This window comes from Bombina bombina, chromosome 4 (assembly GCF_027579735.1).
Source record: "Bombina bombina isolate aBomBom1 chromosome 4, aBomBom1.pri, whole genome shotgun sequence".
NCBI lineage: Eukaryota > Metazoa > Chordata > Amphibia > Anura > Bombinatoridae > Bombina > Bombina bombina.
The window spans coordinates 602,476,758-602,494,662 of record NC_069502.1 but is presented as its reverse complement, the minus strand read 5'-3'; the positions used below and the strand labels follow the sequence as shown (position 1 = coordinate 602,494,662).

The following is a 17,905-nucleotide window of genomic DNA, read 5'->3' as shown; positions in this document are numbered from 1 at the left end:
AATAGGTATTATTTAGGTAATAATTGTAACTTTAGTTTAGCTCTATTTTAATTATATTACAGTTAGAGAGGGTTAGGGTTTCGTTTAGGGGTTAATATATTTTAATATAGCCTGTTGCGATGTGGGGGGGGGGGCTGGCAGTCTTGGAGTTAATAGGTTTATTTAATTAATAATTGTAAATTTAATTTAGCTATATTTTTATTATGTTAAAGTTAGTGGGTGTTAGGGTTAGGCTTAGGGTTACGTTAGGGTTAGGGGTTAATGGATTTATTTAGTGGTAGTGATGTGGGAGGCCAGAGGTTTAGGGGTTAATAACTTTAGTATAGTGGTGGCGACATCAGGAGTGGCAGATTAGGGGTTAATAGTTTTATGTAGGTGGCGGTGATGTTGGGGGTGGCAGATTAGTAGTTAATAACTGTATGTAGGTGGCGGAGATGTTGGGGCGGCAGATTAGGGGTTAATAACTTATGTAGGTGGCAGAGATGTCAGGGGCAGCAGATTAGGGGTGTTATACTCGGGGTTTATGTTAGGGTGTTAGGTTTAAACATTATTTTCTTTTTCCCCATAGACATCAATAGGGCTGCATTACGGAGCTTTTGTTTCCGTGATCACAGGTGTTAGACTTTTTTTGGCCGGCTCTCCCCATTGATGTCTATGGGGAAATCGTGCACAAGCACGTCAAAGCAGCACTTGTTTTCGGTGCGGTATGGAGCTCAACACCACCATATTGCCGGCACAAGCCTGCTTTTTCAAAACCTGTAATAACGCTGATTTTGTGGGGGTCGTTAAAATCCCTATAACGCTTAAACTCGTAATCTAGCTGTATCTTTTTTAACAATAATATTTTTAGTGTTTACTATCCCTTTAAGGCTGTGTGCAATGAGCAGCGCTTTAAAGGGATACTGAACCCAAAATTGTTCTTTAATTATTCAGATACAACATGCAATTTTAAGCAACTTTTTAATTTACTCCTGCCATCAATTTTTCTTCATTCTCTTGGTATCTTTATTTGAAAAAGCAGGAATGTAAGCATATGAACAAGTCCATTTTTGGTTAAGCACCTGGGTACAGCTTGCTGTCTGATTGGTTGCTAAATGTATCCACCAATTAGTAAGCGCTATCCAGGGTTCTGAATCAAAAATGGGCAGACTCGTAAGCTTACATTCCTGCTTTTTCAAATATAGATACCAAAAGAACAAAGAAAAATTTATAAAAGGAGTAAATCAGAAAGTTGCTTAAAACTGTCAGCTCTACCGGAATCATTAAATAAAAAAATGTGGGTTCAGTATCTCTTAAAGGTTGTGCTGTGTGAACTATTTTCTCAGCAGTGTGTTCCTATACACTTGGTATTGGCAGGATATAAAGCATTCAATTACTAATATATAGTAAAACTGCTGAAATGTATACAAATATGTAACCAAAAGGTTTCACATATGTATCCACCTAAGTGTGCAGAGCTCATGTGTAAGTGCTGGCTGGGGAAAGCCTATGGGGAAAACAAGGATTTTACATCCCCCAAATATGGTTCCCTTTTTGTCCCTGGAGGCACAAGCACTACAGTATCGTTGGTAGCTCTCATTTGAACTCCCATACAAATGTTAAATGTAAAATAATGCTGTAAGGGCAATAAAATAATGTTTCATGTTCTACTTTTACTTAAACTCCACCATACTCTCTCCTCCCTTTGCTTTTGCACAACCGTCCCTCCCTCCTGCTGTCACTGTCTGTCTCCCCACCCTCCTCCCCCAGTGTCTCCAGCAGTCAGTGAGAGCTGCAGGCGATGCTAGGAAGGGGAGTGTGCGGACTCAGGGCTGCAGCCTGCCCTCTGCCTATTTTAGTCACATATCCACGTTAACTGTGCAGCTTCTCCCCAAAACTGGTAAACTTTCCCGGGACTCCTGTGCTGGTCTGGGTTGCAGAACCAGGTAAGTGGACAACAGAGGGCTCTGGGGCAGACCTGGGCTGCTTAAGAGGGCACCAGATGATTATAGAGAAGAGTAGAAAGGGATAATGCCAGGTAGGGTTGAGGAAATCCGTGCACAAGATTACAGAGCAGTGACACCCAGAGTGGAAGATGATCTGATCTCACTGGGTTACACACAACTTGCCTCAGGGACCCAGTGCTGGAACAGGTGACTGCTCCTGGCGCGTGTGCTCTGTTTGTTAGATCAAAACAGCTGTCTGTAACATGAACTATAGAACATAGAGAGAAACACGATTCTTTTGTACAGCCTCAGTTTGCTTTTCATGCAATATAACAGAAATTCTATAAAACAATTCTCATTAATGTGATGATTATTTTTGAACATTTCCTTCAGGGTTCAGAATTCAAGTGCTACTTCAGAAAATCAATGCATCCTTTGTGATATAAATGAACTAAATAGCAAAGCCTGTGGGATGCAAACGTTAAATGTAATAAAAGATTTTTTCACCTTTCACTATGGCTGGATGGGTCATAATAAGGCATCAATCAATAAATATGATATGTCTATAAATGCATGAGAAGTTTTATTTGGCATTTTCTAATTACTGTTTTGTTAGTGATACATTTGACTGGTAAGGAAATACTATTTTAAATTACTCTTTTCCCAGTATATAGTGTGCATAGGGCAGAATCAATGTCTCGTTTTTAAAAGGAAGCTGTTTTTAAATGTGCTGTTATTGAATGAGTGAGTGTGAACAATCATGATTCTCCTGTGGCCTAGAATTAGATAGGGGATTCCCTTCCTCTGGTTTATTTTCCACTCTGCCTATTAACAAATATGAGGTCACTAGTGATATCCCTTTTCTAAAGTTGTGACTGTGTAAAATGATTGTACATTTAGGTTTGTAGTGATTGTTGCATACAGGTACATTACAACGTTATATGTAGTCATGGTATCATAACACTGAGCAGGTAATACTAGGGGCTTAATTCAAAAGGACATGCTGCATATTTTCAAGTGTGTTTGCTTTAATTGGCATCATATTTTCACGGATATTAAAAATGAAATGCAGGGAAAAATGCAGCCCAATATATATGAGAATAGCAGCACGTTTTTAAGCAGATAGTAGAGCTTTCAAAAACAGAATCTTTTTTTTTTTAATCCACTTATAGATCCTTTTCTTTGTTTTAGCAAAACCGCAAAGTAAAAATGAAACATTCTTGTTTGAGGTAGAGCATGGGAATTTAAAACCTGTATTCAGCCCTCCCTAACAGGCCAGATTTTCAGGATTACCTTGGGTGAGAGCAGGTTAATAAGCTTGGTTACTGATCATATGATTATTTCACCTATGCTCCAGTTCAGATGTCCTGAAAATCTGACCTGTTAGGGAAGTTTGAAAATCTCTAAATGCACTTTTTAAAAAGTTTCCAGTTTATGTATATGATCAAATTTGATATATATATATATATATAGTTTTATTTTTGCTTTTCTTTGTTAAAAATTAAAGGGACATAATACTCATATGCTAAATCACTTGAAACTGATGCAGTATAATTGTAAAAATCCGACAGGAAAATATCACCTGAGCATCTCTATGTAAAAAAAGGAGATATTTTACCTTACAATTTCCTCAGCTCAGCAGAGTAAGTTCTGTGTAAAAAGTTATACTCAGCTGCTCCCAGCTGCAGGTAAAAAAAAATAAACAGCAGCCAATCAGCATCAACAGTGCTGAGGTCATGAACTCTTTTACTGTGATATCATGAGATTTCACTTAAAGGGACAGTCTACACCAGAATTATTATTATTATTGTTTAAAAAGATAGATAATCCCTTTATTACCCATTCCCTAGTTTTGCACAACCAATACAGTTATATTATACACTTTTTACCTCTGTGATTACCTTGTATCTAAGCCTCTGCAAACTGACCCCCTAATTTCAGTTCTTTTGACAGACATCCATTTAAGCCAATCAGAGCTGGCTCACCAGAACTCTACATGCGTGAGCACAGTGTTATCTATATGACGCACATGAACTAACACCCTCTAGTGGTGAAAAACTGTCAAAATGCCCTGAGAGAAAAGGGGGCCTTCAAGGACTTAGAAATTAGCATATGAACCTCCTAGGTTTAGCTTTCATCTAAGAATACCAAGAGAACAAAGCAAAATTTGTGATAAAAGTAAATTGGAAAATTGTTTAAAATTACATTTTCTATCTGAATCATGAAAGTTTATTTTGGACTAGACTGTCCCTTTAACTCTCATGAGATTTCATAGTAAACTTCCTTAAACTGAATAGGGAAATAAGATGAGTGTGCACGAATGCTTGCTCCTTTCGCTGTCCCGGGACAGACATACTGATTTGTTGCTTAGAAGTCCTTTACAATGGGATATGGCTACTGAGTAACTTTTGAGGTAAAATAACTTTCTTTTTTACATAGAGATGTTCAGGTGATATTTTCTAGTCCGCCTTTTACAGCTATGCTGCATCACTTTCAAGTGTTTCAACATTTGGGTATCATGGCCCTTTAAGCTCAGGAGGAGTAGCAATGCACTACTAGGAACCAGCTGAACACATTGAGCAAGTTAATGGCAGGATGCATTTATGTGCAGCTAGCTCCCAGGAATGCATTGCTGCTTCTGAGCCTACCTAGGTATGTTCTTCAATGAAGGATACAGACAGAACAAAACACATTTGATAATAGAAATAAATTGGAAAGTGTTTTTAAGATTGAATGTTCTATCTGAATCATAAAAGTTCAATTTTTATTTTACTGTCCCTTTAAGTATATCGTACTTTTTAAGGGACAATTTACTTCTATTATCTAATTTATCTCTTTCTCTTGGTATCTTTTTTTTAAATTTAGCTCCTTGACCGCAAACTGAGGTAGGCTCAGGAGCGTGCACTAAAAGGCAGCAGTGTTTGTTACACTGTTATAAATAGAGTATTCTTGATATGTGCCAGACTCCTAAACCCTCTTCAGACTGCTCTAATGGGAAGAAGCTAAGTTTCAACAAAGTATACCAGGAGGAGCTACATCTGATAACAGAATTAAACTGGAACCTTTTTAAAATTGTACATTTTAACTTTTATTTCCCCGTCCCTTTTAATTGAATAAAAAAATATATACGTTTTTTTTATAAACAAACTTTAAATGTGCAATTATTTAGCAAATTGTGTGCTACAAATCTGTGGATAAAGACAGCAGTAAACCCCAGTATTCTATGTTAAAAGTGAAGGCAACAATTTTTTTATTTATTTAATGAGATCAGCACCACGTGCATGAGCTCAGTGCCAGTCTCAGTTCTTAAAGGGACATGAAACGATTTTTTCTTTTAAGATTCAGATAGAGCATACAATTTTAAACAACTTTCCAATTTACTGATATTACTTTGTTTTGTTCTCTTGGCATCCTTGTTAAAAAGTATTATACAAACGTCCATCTAGAAGACAAGAAAAGAAGAGGTTCTTCCTTGTGTATATCAGCTATATACAGGTAAATGGCTCAATCACAGTACACTCACAAAATGAGCAGCACCCAGTTGTGCTATTAAAGGCAGACTGGAGTCTCACAGCGCTCCAGCTCGCTGACACCGTGGCTCAAAAGATCCGAACACAGCACGCTTCAGATGAAAACAGCTGTTGCTCAGCTCGATCCCAAAGAATGTCACCACTCACCGGGTCCGGCTGACAGGATACCGCTACCTTATTGTGCTCCCTGGAGTATAAAGATGCAGTATAGAAAAGTATACCTAGGTAGGCTCAGGTCCAGGGAGCTAGCTGCTAATTGGTGGCTTCACATAAATGTCTCTTTTCATGGGCTAACCAATGTCTTTTGCTAGCTGCCAGTAGCGCAATGCTGCTTCTTCAATAAAGGATACCAAGAGAATTAAGCAAAATTGATCAAATAAGTAAATTGGAAAATTAAAAAATTTATGTTAAACAATAAATAATTGGGTTTTGTGTCCCTTTAAACTTACAGTGCTGATTGTTGGGTACACTCCATGCACTAGGTTTCCTGAAAATCAAGCTAATGCACAAGTGTGTACTTACTAGTAAGTTACTAAGTGTCCGATGATCAAAACCTCACTGCCATGGAATCGTACAAAATCTTTGGGATTTTTTTTAGAACTTTTATATAGTCTCTCCTTCACATACAGAACCCTGTATACTGAGTTAAACATCACACAAAGGAAAATTTGTGTTCTAAAACTCTTTGATGGACCTTAGCATGGTGGCAAGACTTAGATCAGGGGTGGGCAATTATCGGCCCACCAGATGTTATGGACTACATCTCCCATGATGCTTTGCCAGCATTATCGGAGATGTAGTCCATAACATCTGGAGGGCCGATAATTGCCCACCCCTGACTTAGATCATCTCACCTGAGCAGAAAGCTTTAGATCATTGTGCCCTAAGGGTCAGATGAACTAAAGCTCTCAGGCCTGGAGAGATTACCTCTCATCAGTACGGCAAGGTCCCTCACAGCATTTTAGAAAGGCAAGTTTTAGTTTGAGAGCTGTTTTTCTCACTATTCAGACTTCTGATTGTGAAAATGAGACACAAACATTGTAATATAATGCTCAAAAAAGCCCCAAAAGATTGGCGTGATTCCTCTCCATGCCGGTGGTTTTTTTGCTGCTCATACCTTAAATATGCTCTTACATTAGGACCTGGGAGTTTTATAGAGGTGCTGGTCTAGTGTTAAAGGGGTAGGAAAAGGGTTATGAAACCCACGTGCTGAACCAAAAAATGGGCTGGCTCCTAAACTTACATTCCTGTTTTTCAAATAAAGATACCAAGAGAGAACAAATAAAAAAATATAATAGAAATAAATTAGAAAGTTGCATAAAATTGCATGTTCTATCTGAATCATGAAATAAATGAATTGGGTTTCATATCCCTTTAAAACAATGCCTTTTTTTTTTAACACACTTTGCATTACAAAACACCTGCAGGCACTAGTATGCTGGGGAATATGTTTGCTTGCTTGATATATCTGTACCAATTTACAATCACAAATCAATATATATTGGACTTTGTTAGGCTGTGGTGCTTGATTCTGAAGAAGGAAGTGTTTATTCCCTAAACATCAATTAAATTAAGAAAATGCTCGTGAGAGTGTTTCTCATAATGCTAAAGCTGCTGTCTTCAGCAATTATGGAATACTATCAGCACTAGCAGTCTGTGTGACTTTTCAGGTTACGCTCTTCTCTCTGTATTTATAGCTATTAATATCTGAATTAGAGAAGATGGGGCAGCAGGAAAGGATGCTGCTTTAGGAGAATACAAATAAGAAATTTGGAGAAAGGGCTTAGGCTTTTTCACAACAGATTTGTGTTAAAAACTCGAAGGATAAAAAAACCCTAAAAGTTTAAAGTCAGCAAAATGCTATGAGTTGCAAGAACTTCTTTCTCTGTTTTATTCTCAGTATCCATTACTGTATTATATTTTTTGAGGTTGGTAAGTGCTGCGTATAATGGTAGTGTGATATTAATTATACATACGCTACAGTATAAAATGAATCAAGTAAAAGTCCATTGGAGATTTGCTCACTGGGCCTCTGGCCTTTTTGCTTTGTTTTAAAAAGTCCATTAAAGGATAATGTATGAGCCAAATGGTAATTTATATGCCTTTACATTGTTATAGCTCACTGTAATACTAAAGTTAAAGGGACAGTCTACACCAGAATTGTTATTGTTTTAAAAGACAGATAATCCCTTTTATTACTCGTTCCCTAGTTTTGCATAACCAACAGTTTTATATTATACACTTTTTACCTCTGTAATTATCTTGTATCGAAGCCTCCTCTGCAAACTGCCCCCTTACTTCAGTTCTTTTGACAGACTTGCATTTTAGCCAATTAGTGCTGACTCTTAGGTAACTACACGTGCGTGAGCACAGTGTTATCTATATGATACACATGAACTAACACCTTCTAGTGGTGAAAAACTGCCAAAATGCATTCAGATGAAAGGCAGCCTTTAATGTCTAAGAAATTAGCATATGAACCTCCTAGGTTTAGCTTTCTACTAAGAATACCAAAAGAACAAAGCAAAATTGGTGATAAAAATAAAGTGGAAAGTTGTTTTAAAATGACAATCCCTATCTGAATCATGAAAGTTTATTTTGGACTAGACTGTCCCTTTAGCCCCTTAACGACTGAGGACGTGCCAGGTACGTCCTACAAAAAAACTACCCTTAACGACGGACGTGCCTGGCACGTCCTCTAGGGTTTGAAGTGCTGGAAGTGATCTTGATTGCTTCCAACCGCTTCCAGGGTATTGTAGTGATGCCTTAATATTGAGGCATCACTGCAATACCCTTTTTAAACCACTGATGCAGAGAGGGCCACTCTGTGGCCCCCCTGCATGACCATTGATGGTGCCGATCGTTGGTGGGTGGGAGCAGCGGCAGGGAGGTGGGTGGGCAGCCTGCCCATCAATGGTTGGATCCGGTTCCTGTGCACACCAATGTGTGTGTGTGATGACTCGCAACTGCGGCGGGGTGGACGTGGGGAGGGGTGTGAGCACCACATTTACATAGCAAAAATCATGAATGGATATGAAGGAGGGACAGGAAGGGGGGGGAGTAATAAATATTGGCCAAGGAATCTGGGGGGGAGGGTGGGTAGGGTATTGAGGGGGTCAGCTACACTACAGAAAAAACTTTATTTTTTTTAATATAAAAAAAAAAACATTTTTATTAGGGCAAACTGGGTACTGGCAGACAGATGCCAGTACCCAAGATGGTGGCAAGTAGGTAGAGGGGGAGGGTTAGAAAGCTGTATGGGGGGGGGTCAGGGAGGTAGGGGTTAAGGGGGGATCCAACACTGCAGAATCAGTATAATAATAATAATAATAATAAAGCTTTTTATTTTAGTACTGGCAGACTTTCTGCCAGTACTTAAGATGGGGGGACAATTGTGGGGTTGGGGAGGGAAGGGAGCTGTTTGGGAGGGTTCAGGGGGTTGGATGTGTCAGGTGGGAGGTTGATCTCTACACTAAAGCTAAAATTAACCCTACAATTTCCCTAAATAACCCCTTCACTGCTGCGCATAATACAAGTGTGGTGCGCAGCGCTATTTAGCGGTCTTCTAATTACCAAAAAGCAACGCCGAAGCCATATATGTCTGCTATTTCTGAGCAAAGGGGATCCCAGAGAAGTATTTACAGCCATTTGTGATATAATTGCACTAACTGTTGGTAAATAATTTCAGTGAGAAACCTAAATTTGTGAAAAAGTTAGCAATTTTTTTTAATTTTAATCGCATTTGGCAGTGAAATGGTGGCATGAAATATACCAAAATGCCTTGATCAATACTTTGGGTTGTCTACTAAAACAAAATATATACATGTGAAGGGTTATTCAGGGATTCCTGACTGATATCATTGTTCCCATATAACTATCGCTGATTTTGAAAAAGAAAATGGTTTGGTAATAGCAAAGTTCTACTTGTACTTATTGCCCTATAACTTGCAAAGAACATGTAAACATTGGGTATTTCTAAACTCAGGATAAAATTTAGAAACTATTTAGCATTAGTGTTTTTTGGTGGTTGTAGATGTGTAACAGATTTGGGGGGTCAAAGTTAGAAAAAAGTGTTTTTTCCCCCCATTTTTCATCATACTTTATATATTTTTTTATAGTAATTTATAAGATACTAGTCCTAAAGCCCGTTTAAATGGAGTGCACTAAGCGCCTACTGATTGTGTGACCCTTGGCTCTGATATGATGACCCCTAGTGGTCAAAGTGGCAAATACGAAAAAGTCAGAAATATATCAAAGCGCCAACTGGTGAAGGCTGGGTCTATATGAAACTATGTATAGAGCTCCACAGTGGTATTTAACAGAAAACAGTTTATTCAGAAAAAATTACAAACGTGATACTTGATACAGTGTAAAAACTTGATACTTGATACAATTTAAAATATTTAACAATTTAAAAACTCATGGATCCATGTATTAACAATGATATGATTTAAAACATCAAACAGTATAAAATAAATTTGTCAGACAGTCTAAAATAAATTTGTTTTCAATAAGTAGGGTAAACAAGGGGATATATTACATTATAATGTAATACATTGATACAATCAATATAATACAACACAACAAAGGGTTAAATATCGATTTACACCATCAGAGGAGAAGCAGCTCTGTGACTGCCTGACAAATTTATTTTATACTGTTTGATGTTTTAAATCGTATCATTGTAATACATGGATCCATGAGTTTTTAAATTGTTAAATATTTTAAATTGTATAAAGTTTTTACACTGTATCAAGTATCCCGTTTGTGATTTTTTTCTGAATTAACTGTTTTCTGTTAAATACCACTGTGGAGCTCTATACATAGTTTCATATAGACCCAGCCTTCACCAGTTGGCGCTTTGATATATTTCTGACTTTTTCGCTAAAGCCCGTTTACACAGGCCATTTTTTGCAGTACAGCGGTCCCACCCCTTGCTCGCTCTCTCCCCCTCTCTTTTGTGCTCTCTCCCCCTCTCTTTGGTGCTCTCTCTCCCCCTCTCTTTGGCGCTCTCTCTCCCCCTCTCTTTGGCGCTCTCTCTCTCTCCCCCTCTCTTTGGCACTCTCCCCCTCTCTTTGGCACTCTCTCTCTCTCCCCCTCTCTTTGGCGCTCTCTCCCCCTCTCTTTGGCACTCTCTCTCTCTCTCTCTCTCCCCCTCTCTTTGGCGCTCTCTCTCTCCCCCTCTCTTTGGCGCTCTCTCTCTCCCCCTCTCTTTGGCGCGCTCTCTCTCTCTCCCTCTCTTTGGCGCTCTCTCCCCCTCTCTTTGGCACTCTCTCTCTCTCTCCCCCTCTCTTTGGCGCTCTCTCTCTCCCCTTCTCTTTGGCGCTCTCTCTCTCCCCCTCTCTTTGGCGCGCTCTCTCTCTCTCCCTCTCTTTGGCGCTCTCTCTCTCCCTCTCTTTGGCGCTCTCTCTCTCTCCCCCTCTCTTTGGCGCTCTCTCTCTCTCCCCCTCTCTTTGGCGCTCTCTCTCTCTCCCCCTCTCTTTGGCACTCTCTCTCTCTCCCCCTCTCTTTGGCGCTCTCTCTCTCTCTCTCCCTCTCTTTGGCGCTCTCTCTCTCTCTCCCTCTCTTTGGCTCTCTCTCTCTCTCTCTCTCCCTCTCTTTGGCGCTCTCTCTCTCTCTCCCTCTCTTTGGCGCTCTCTCTCTCTCTCCCTCTCTTTGGCGCTCTCTCTCTCTCTCCCTCTCTTTGGCGCTCTCTCTCTCCCTCTCTTTGGCGCTCTCTCTCTCCCTCTCTTTGGCGCTCTCTCTCTCTCTCTCTCCCTCTCTTTGGCGCTCTCTCTCTCTCTCCCTCTCTTTGGCGCTCTCTCTCTCTCTCCCTCTCTTTGGCGCTCTCTCTCTCTCTCCCTCTCTTTGGCGCTCTCTCTCTCTCCCTCTCTTTGGCGCTCTCTCTCTCTCCCTCTCTTTGGCGCTCTCTCTCCCCCTCTCTTTGGCGCTCTCTCTCCCCCTCTCTTTGGCGCTCTCTCTCCCCCTCTCTTTGGCGCTCTCTCTCCCCCTCTCTTTGGCGCTCTCTCTCCCCCTCTCTTTGGCGCTCTCTCTCCCCCTCTCTTTGGCGCTCTCTCTCCCCCTCTCTTTGGCGCTCTCTCTCCCCCTCTCTTTGGCGCTCTCTCTCCCCCTCTCTTTGGCGCTCGCTCTCTCTCCCCCTCTCTTTGGCGCTCGCTCTCTCTCCCCCTCTCTTTGGCGCTCGCTCTCTCTCCCCCTCTCTTTGGCGCTCGCTCTCTCCCCCCCTCTCTTTGGTGCTCGCTCTCTCCCCCCTCTCTTTTGGCACTCGCTCTCTCGCTTTCTCTCTCACTCGCGCTTTCTCTCGCACTCTCTCTCGCGCGCTTTCTCTCGCACTCTCTCTCTCGCGCTTTCTCTCTCTCACTCTCACTCTCACTCTCACTCTCACTCTCTCTCTCCAGGCCATGTCCACTTTCGCCCCACTGCCACAAACAGCATGTCAGGTAAGGCCAGGTGTGTTTGTCCTTGTGCTGTCTCTACTCCGCATGACCGCTTCGGACAAACACACTTGGCCTTTTATATTTTAGGATGATAAAAATAATGGTATATTTAGAAAGTCCCATTTAATGGCGAGAAAACTGTATATAATATGTGTGGGGACAGTAAATGAGTAAGAGGAAAATTACAGCTAAACACAAACACTGCAGAAATGTAAAAATAGCCCTGGACCCAAACGTTCAGAAAATTGAAAAATGAAAATGTGAATAAGAAATAGTCTGAGATGAAGTTATAAAATGATGCAAATTGCATCAGTCTGCTAAGGTAATTAAATGGGACATTCTGGTGCAAATATTACAGCCTCTAATTCTTTAGAATCCTGTATTTAAAATAAAAAAATATTGACACTAGATGACTGTCTTAACCTATGGGGTTTAACACAAAAGAAAGCTCCTGTGGAGGAGCTTACATATATTAAAGCTCCCAAGCAGAAGAAAGCTAGTGAGTCAATCAGGAGGGGCATATACATGGCTAGCAAATCACTAATCATGTTCTGATTAGAAGTTGCAATGTTTTTGACTCCCAAGCATGGCCTCTATTACATATGCAGCGTCGCCCGCAAAAGCCGGCACGTATATTTCACCCGTCGCCCGCAATTTTTACTCCCATAAGCTAACATGGGACTGCGTCGTAAATCGGTATCCAATATCCAGCGCAAGGACTTACGTGGCGAAAATGGAGAAATCTTACTCCATTTTTACCTCGCCATAAAAGGCAGCCATAACTCCTGAAAATTCCTGCAAAACAAAATCAACTAACACCCAACGCATGCGCAATATTTATCTACCTGTCAACCGCAATCGCCCACCGCAATAACTAATAAAGTCTTGTTAACCCCTATATTCGCCATCAAACCCACACCGCAAGTAATAACTAAATTATTAACCCCTAAACCGCCATAGCCCACATAGCCTATTAAATGTATTAACCCCTAATCTGCCGCCGCCAAAGTCGCCACCACTATAATAAAGTTATTAACCCCTAAACCTAAGTCTAACCCTAACCCCCCCTAACTTAAATATTATTTAAATACATCTAAATAAATTTACTATTATTAACTTAATTATTCCTATTTAAAACTAAATACTTACCTATAAAATAAACCCTAAGATAGCTACAATATAATTAATAATTACATTGTAGCTATTTTAGGATTTATTTTTATTTTACAGGCAAGTTTATATTTATTTTAACTAGGTAGAATAGCTATTAAATAGTTATTAACTATTTAATAGCTACCTAGTTAAAATAAATACAAATTGACCTGTAAAATAAATCCGAACATAAGTTACAATTACACCTAACACTACACTATCATTAAAGGGACACTGTACCCAAAATTTTTCTTTTGTGATTCAGATTGAGCATGAAATTTTAACCAACTTTCTAATTTACTCCTATTATCACATTTTCTTCATTCTCTTGGTATCTTTATTAGAAATGCAAGAATGTAAGTTTAGATGCCGGCCCATTTTTGGTGAACAACCTGGGTTGTCCTTGCTGATTGGTGGATAAATTCATCCACCAATGAAAAAGTGCTGTCTAGAGTACTGAAACCAAAAAAAAGCTTAGATGCCTTCTTTTTAGATGTCTTCTTTTTAGATGCCTTCTTTTTCAAATAATGATAGCAAGAGAAAAATTGATAATAGGAGTAAATTAGAAAGTTGCTTAAGATCGCATACTCTTTCTGAAATGCAAAAGAAAAAATTTGGGTTCAGTGTCCCTTTAAATAAATTAAATTAATTAACTACAATTACCTAAAATTAAATACAATTAAATAAAATAAACTACAAAAAAACAAACACTAAATTACAGAAAATAAAAAAAAATTACAATAAATTTAAACTAATTACACCTAATCTAAGCCCCCTAATAAAATAAAAAAGCCCTCCAAAATAATAAAATTCCCTCCCTATACTAAATTACAAATAGCCCTTAAAAGGGCTTTTTGCGGGGCATTGCCCCAAAGTAATCAGCTCTTTTACCTGTAAAAAAAATACAATGCCCCCCAACATTAAAACCCACCACCCACACACCCAACCCTACTCTAAAATCCACCCAATCCCCCCTTAAAAAAAACTAACACTAACCCCTCGAAGATCACTCTACCTTGAGCCGTCTTCACCCAGCCAGGCACAAGTGCACCTCCGATCCGGGCAGAGGTATTCATCCGATCCGGGCAGAAGAGGACCTCCAGATGAGCAGAAGTCTTCATCCAGTCAGCATCTTCATCCATCCGGAGCGGAGCGGGTCCATCTTCAATCCATCCGACGCGGAGCTTCCTTCCAGCACGATGACTACCCGACGAATGAATATTCCTTTAAATGACATCATCCAAGATGGTGTCCCTTGAATTCCAGTTGGCTGATAGGATTCTATCAGCTAATCGGAATTAAGGTAGGAAAAATCCTATTGGCTGACGCAATCAGTCAATCGGATTGAAGTTCAATTCGATTGGCTGATCCAATCAACCAATAGGATTGACCTCGCATTCTATTGACTGTTCCAATCAGCCAATAGAATGCAAGCTCAATCTGATTGGCTGATTGCATCAGCCAATAGGATTCTTCCTACCTTAATTCCGATTGGCTGATAGAATCCTATTAGCCAATCGGAATTCAATGGACACCATCTTGGATGACTTAATTTAAAGGAATATTCATTTGTCGGGTAATCGTCGTGCTGGAAGGATGCTCCGTGTCGGCTGGATTGAAGATGGACCCGCTCCGCTCCAGATGGATGAAGATAGAAGATGCCGGCTGGATGAAGACTTCTGCCCATATGGAGGTCCTTTTCTGCCCGGATCAGAGGTCCACTTGTGCCCGGCTGGGTGAAGATGGCTCAAGGTAGGTTGATCTTCAAGGGGTTAGTGTTAGGTTTTTTTTAAGGGGGGATTGGGTGGGTTTTAGAGTAGGGTTGGGTGTGTGGGTTGTGGGTTTTAATGTTGGGGGGGTATTGCTTTTTTTTTTACAGGTAAAAGAGCTGATTACTTTGGGGCAATGCCCCGCAAAAAGCCCTTTTAAGGGCTATTTGTAATTTAGTATAGGGTAGGGAATTTTATTATTTTGGGGGGCTTTGTTATTTTATTAGGGGGCTTAGATTAGGTGTAATTAGTTTAAACTTCTTGTAATATTTTTTTTATTTTCTGTAATTTAGTGGGGTTTTTTTGTAGTTTATTTTATTTAATTGTATTTAATTTTAGGTAATTGTAGTTAATTAATTTAATTTATTTAATGATAGTGTAGTGTTAGGTGTAATTGTAACTTAGGTTAGGATTTATTTTACAGGTCAATTTATTTTAACTAGGTAGCTATTAAATAGTTAATAACTATTTAATAACTATTCTACCTAGTTAAAATAAATATAAACTTGCCTGTAAAATAAAAATAAATCCTAAAATAGTTACAATGTAATTATTAATTATATTGTAGCTATCTTAGGGTTTATTTTATAGGTAAGTATTTAGTTTTAAATAGGAATAATTGAGTTAATAATAGTAAATTTATTTAGATGTATTTAAATAATATTTATGTTAGGGGGGTGTTAGGGTTAGACTTAGGTTTAGGGGTTAATAACTTTATTATAGTGGCGGAGACGTTGGCGGCGGCAGATTAGGGGTTAATACATTTAATAGGCTATGTGGGCTATGGCGGTTTAGGGGTTAATACTTGAATAGGTTAATGGCGTTGTGGGCTATGGCGGTTTAGGGGTTAATAATTTAGTTATGACTTGTGGTGTGGATTTGATGGCGGATATAGGGGTCAATAGTTTAAATAGGCATATTGCGTTGTGGGGGGTTGTTGTCTAGGGGTTAATACAGTTATTATTAGTAGTGAGAGGGGGGGATTGCGGATATAGGGGTATACGTGTCGGGCTTATTTTTGGGAGGCGTGTTAAACTGTTACGGGAGATTTAAAATTATCTTTACTTTTCTTAGGCACCGGCAGTTTCTAAAGTGCCGTAAGTCACTGGCGACTCCAGAAATTTGAATTTACGCTTATTTCTGGACATCGCTAGTTTATCCGACTTACGCCACTTAGGAAATGCATGCGCCATATATGTAATACCCCGATGTGCGAGGTGAAATTACGGGCGGCGCAGGTTTCCACGCTTGCGCCAAAACCTGCGCCGTATATTTGATTGTGCCCCATGTTTTTACCTATGTGTTTAACCACTTTGACCTTTGAGTTAAATACATAGTTATCTTGAGTCAGTAATGCAAACAATGTACACTTTAATAAATCAGAGCTTGTCATTTTTGGAATAGAATGTCCAGCAATATGGCAGGCTTATCTTTAAAAATAACTTGTATATATACCTAAAGTATTCATATACAAAAAGGAAACACATAAAATAATAGGAGAAGGTTGAAACTATGCTAATAATAAATTATTGAGTTAATATTTGTGAAAGGAGATGTCACAATTTATTGGTATGTTCTTTTACTCTATGTTGCTGGCAGATCAATGCTAAAATATTAATTGAAACTGAAATAATTTCTAGCAACATAACTTGTTCACAGAGGCATAATGTTTATCAACCCTTTTAACAGTGTCATGGTGTAGTAATAAAGGAATAAAGCAATACACTGTCAGTTTGTTGCTTTACATTTAATCATACATTATTATATTTAGTTTAGAAATCCAGCGCCTCTGTATATATTTATATATCATAACTGATGTAAAAAAGTGTACCCTGAGGGTTCCAATATGTCTCAGAAGAATACTATAAATAGGCCTTGCTGATGCAGCAGTGTATTTACACATTTTGATATCTGATACATGAATACTGCAAAATAGAGAGATGTCAAGGATGATTCAGGGGTAGTCGCGCTCATTCTTTACTGTACAGAAATTCTTGTTCATATTTTCTACAAACTTCCAATTTGAGGTGGCAATAAAATGTGAAAAATGTGTTACTAATGTTTTGTTAATTATTTGTATGTTTTTTTTTTTTTAAATATAATTTCATTTGCATTTGAATTATTTAAAATCATAATAATGCAAGAGTAGACTTATTTATAAGTTATTGGGATTTATTTTATTTAGTAAAAAACTTACAAGTATATTGTGTTCAGAAATATAAAAAATGTGTGTGGTGCAATTATCAGTTTGATCAGACTTCACCAATTTTTTTAATGTATAATTACTAGGAACTGTTTGTAAATAAAAAGCTTGAGCAGTTTTTGAAACATATGAATATGAATGAAAGTTAAATCGCTTGGATCACTTGTGGCACTGTGAGAAAAATTGAATTATGGCTACAGACCAAATGGCTGAAGAGTGTCATTAAATCTTGCAGTGGTACTGAATGACCTTTTTTGTTAATAAACAGGGAAAACGTAGCAGTGTATTTAGATATATTTTGCTTGTATATTTTTTGAAAGCATACCCACTAAATGACATTTCTAATGGTTTGGTATGGAAATGCATAAAAATACAGGACTCCAAGGTGGCACATTCATGATTTAAGTGCTCTGCCCTGATATCCATCCCAATGCTCTCCCTGCCTCTTAAAGGGACATGAAGCCCAATTTTTGTATTTCATGATTTAGATAGAGAATACAATTTTAAACAACTTTCTAATTTACTTCTATTATTTAATTTGTTTCATTCTCTTGGTATCATTTGTTGAAGGAGCAGCACTAATGGTTTCAAACTGATCTTATGGGTGAGCCAATCACAATAAAAATAAAATAATATATATCTATATACCGGACCGGGTACACATCCCATGACCCTGCAACATGCTCAGCCCTGGGTGCCACTGGCACTCACAGGAAGCTGTGCTGTCCCCAGAGCCACAAGCAGTTAACCCCAGACAGGTCTGGGTGCAAGAACCATAGGGAAAATTACAAAACAAATTAATACAACACACAGAGAAAACCCAGCACTCACTTACAAGCTCTCAGCTAAGATTTAAAAGCAAAAATGGAAAGGTTAGTCACCGCATCTGGCC

At 38.9% G+C, this 17,905-nt stretch overlaps 1 protein-coding gene across 2 annotated transcripts in view; it reads left to right on the top strand.

The window, feature by feature from the left end:
- Window positions 1-1,766: 1,766 nt before the first annotated feature.
- The window catches only part of POPDC3 (popeye domain containing 3), a 202,485-nt gene continuing 186,346 nt past the window's right edge, over window positions 1,767-17,905 (top strand). For both annotated transcript variants that reach the window (XM_053710586.1, XM_053710587.1), the window contains exon 1: window positions 1,767-1,925. The gene's annotated coding sequence lies outside the window, so the exon portion shown is untranslated. The remainder of the gene's footprint in view (window positions 1,926-17,905) is intronic.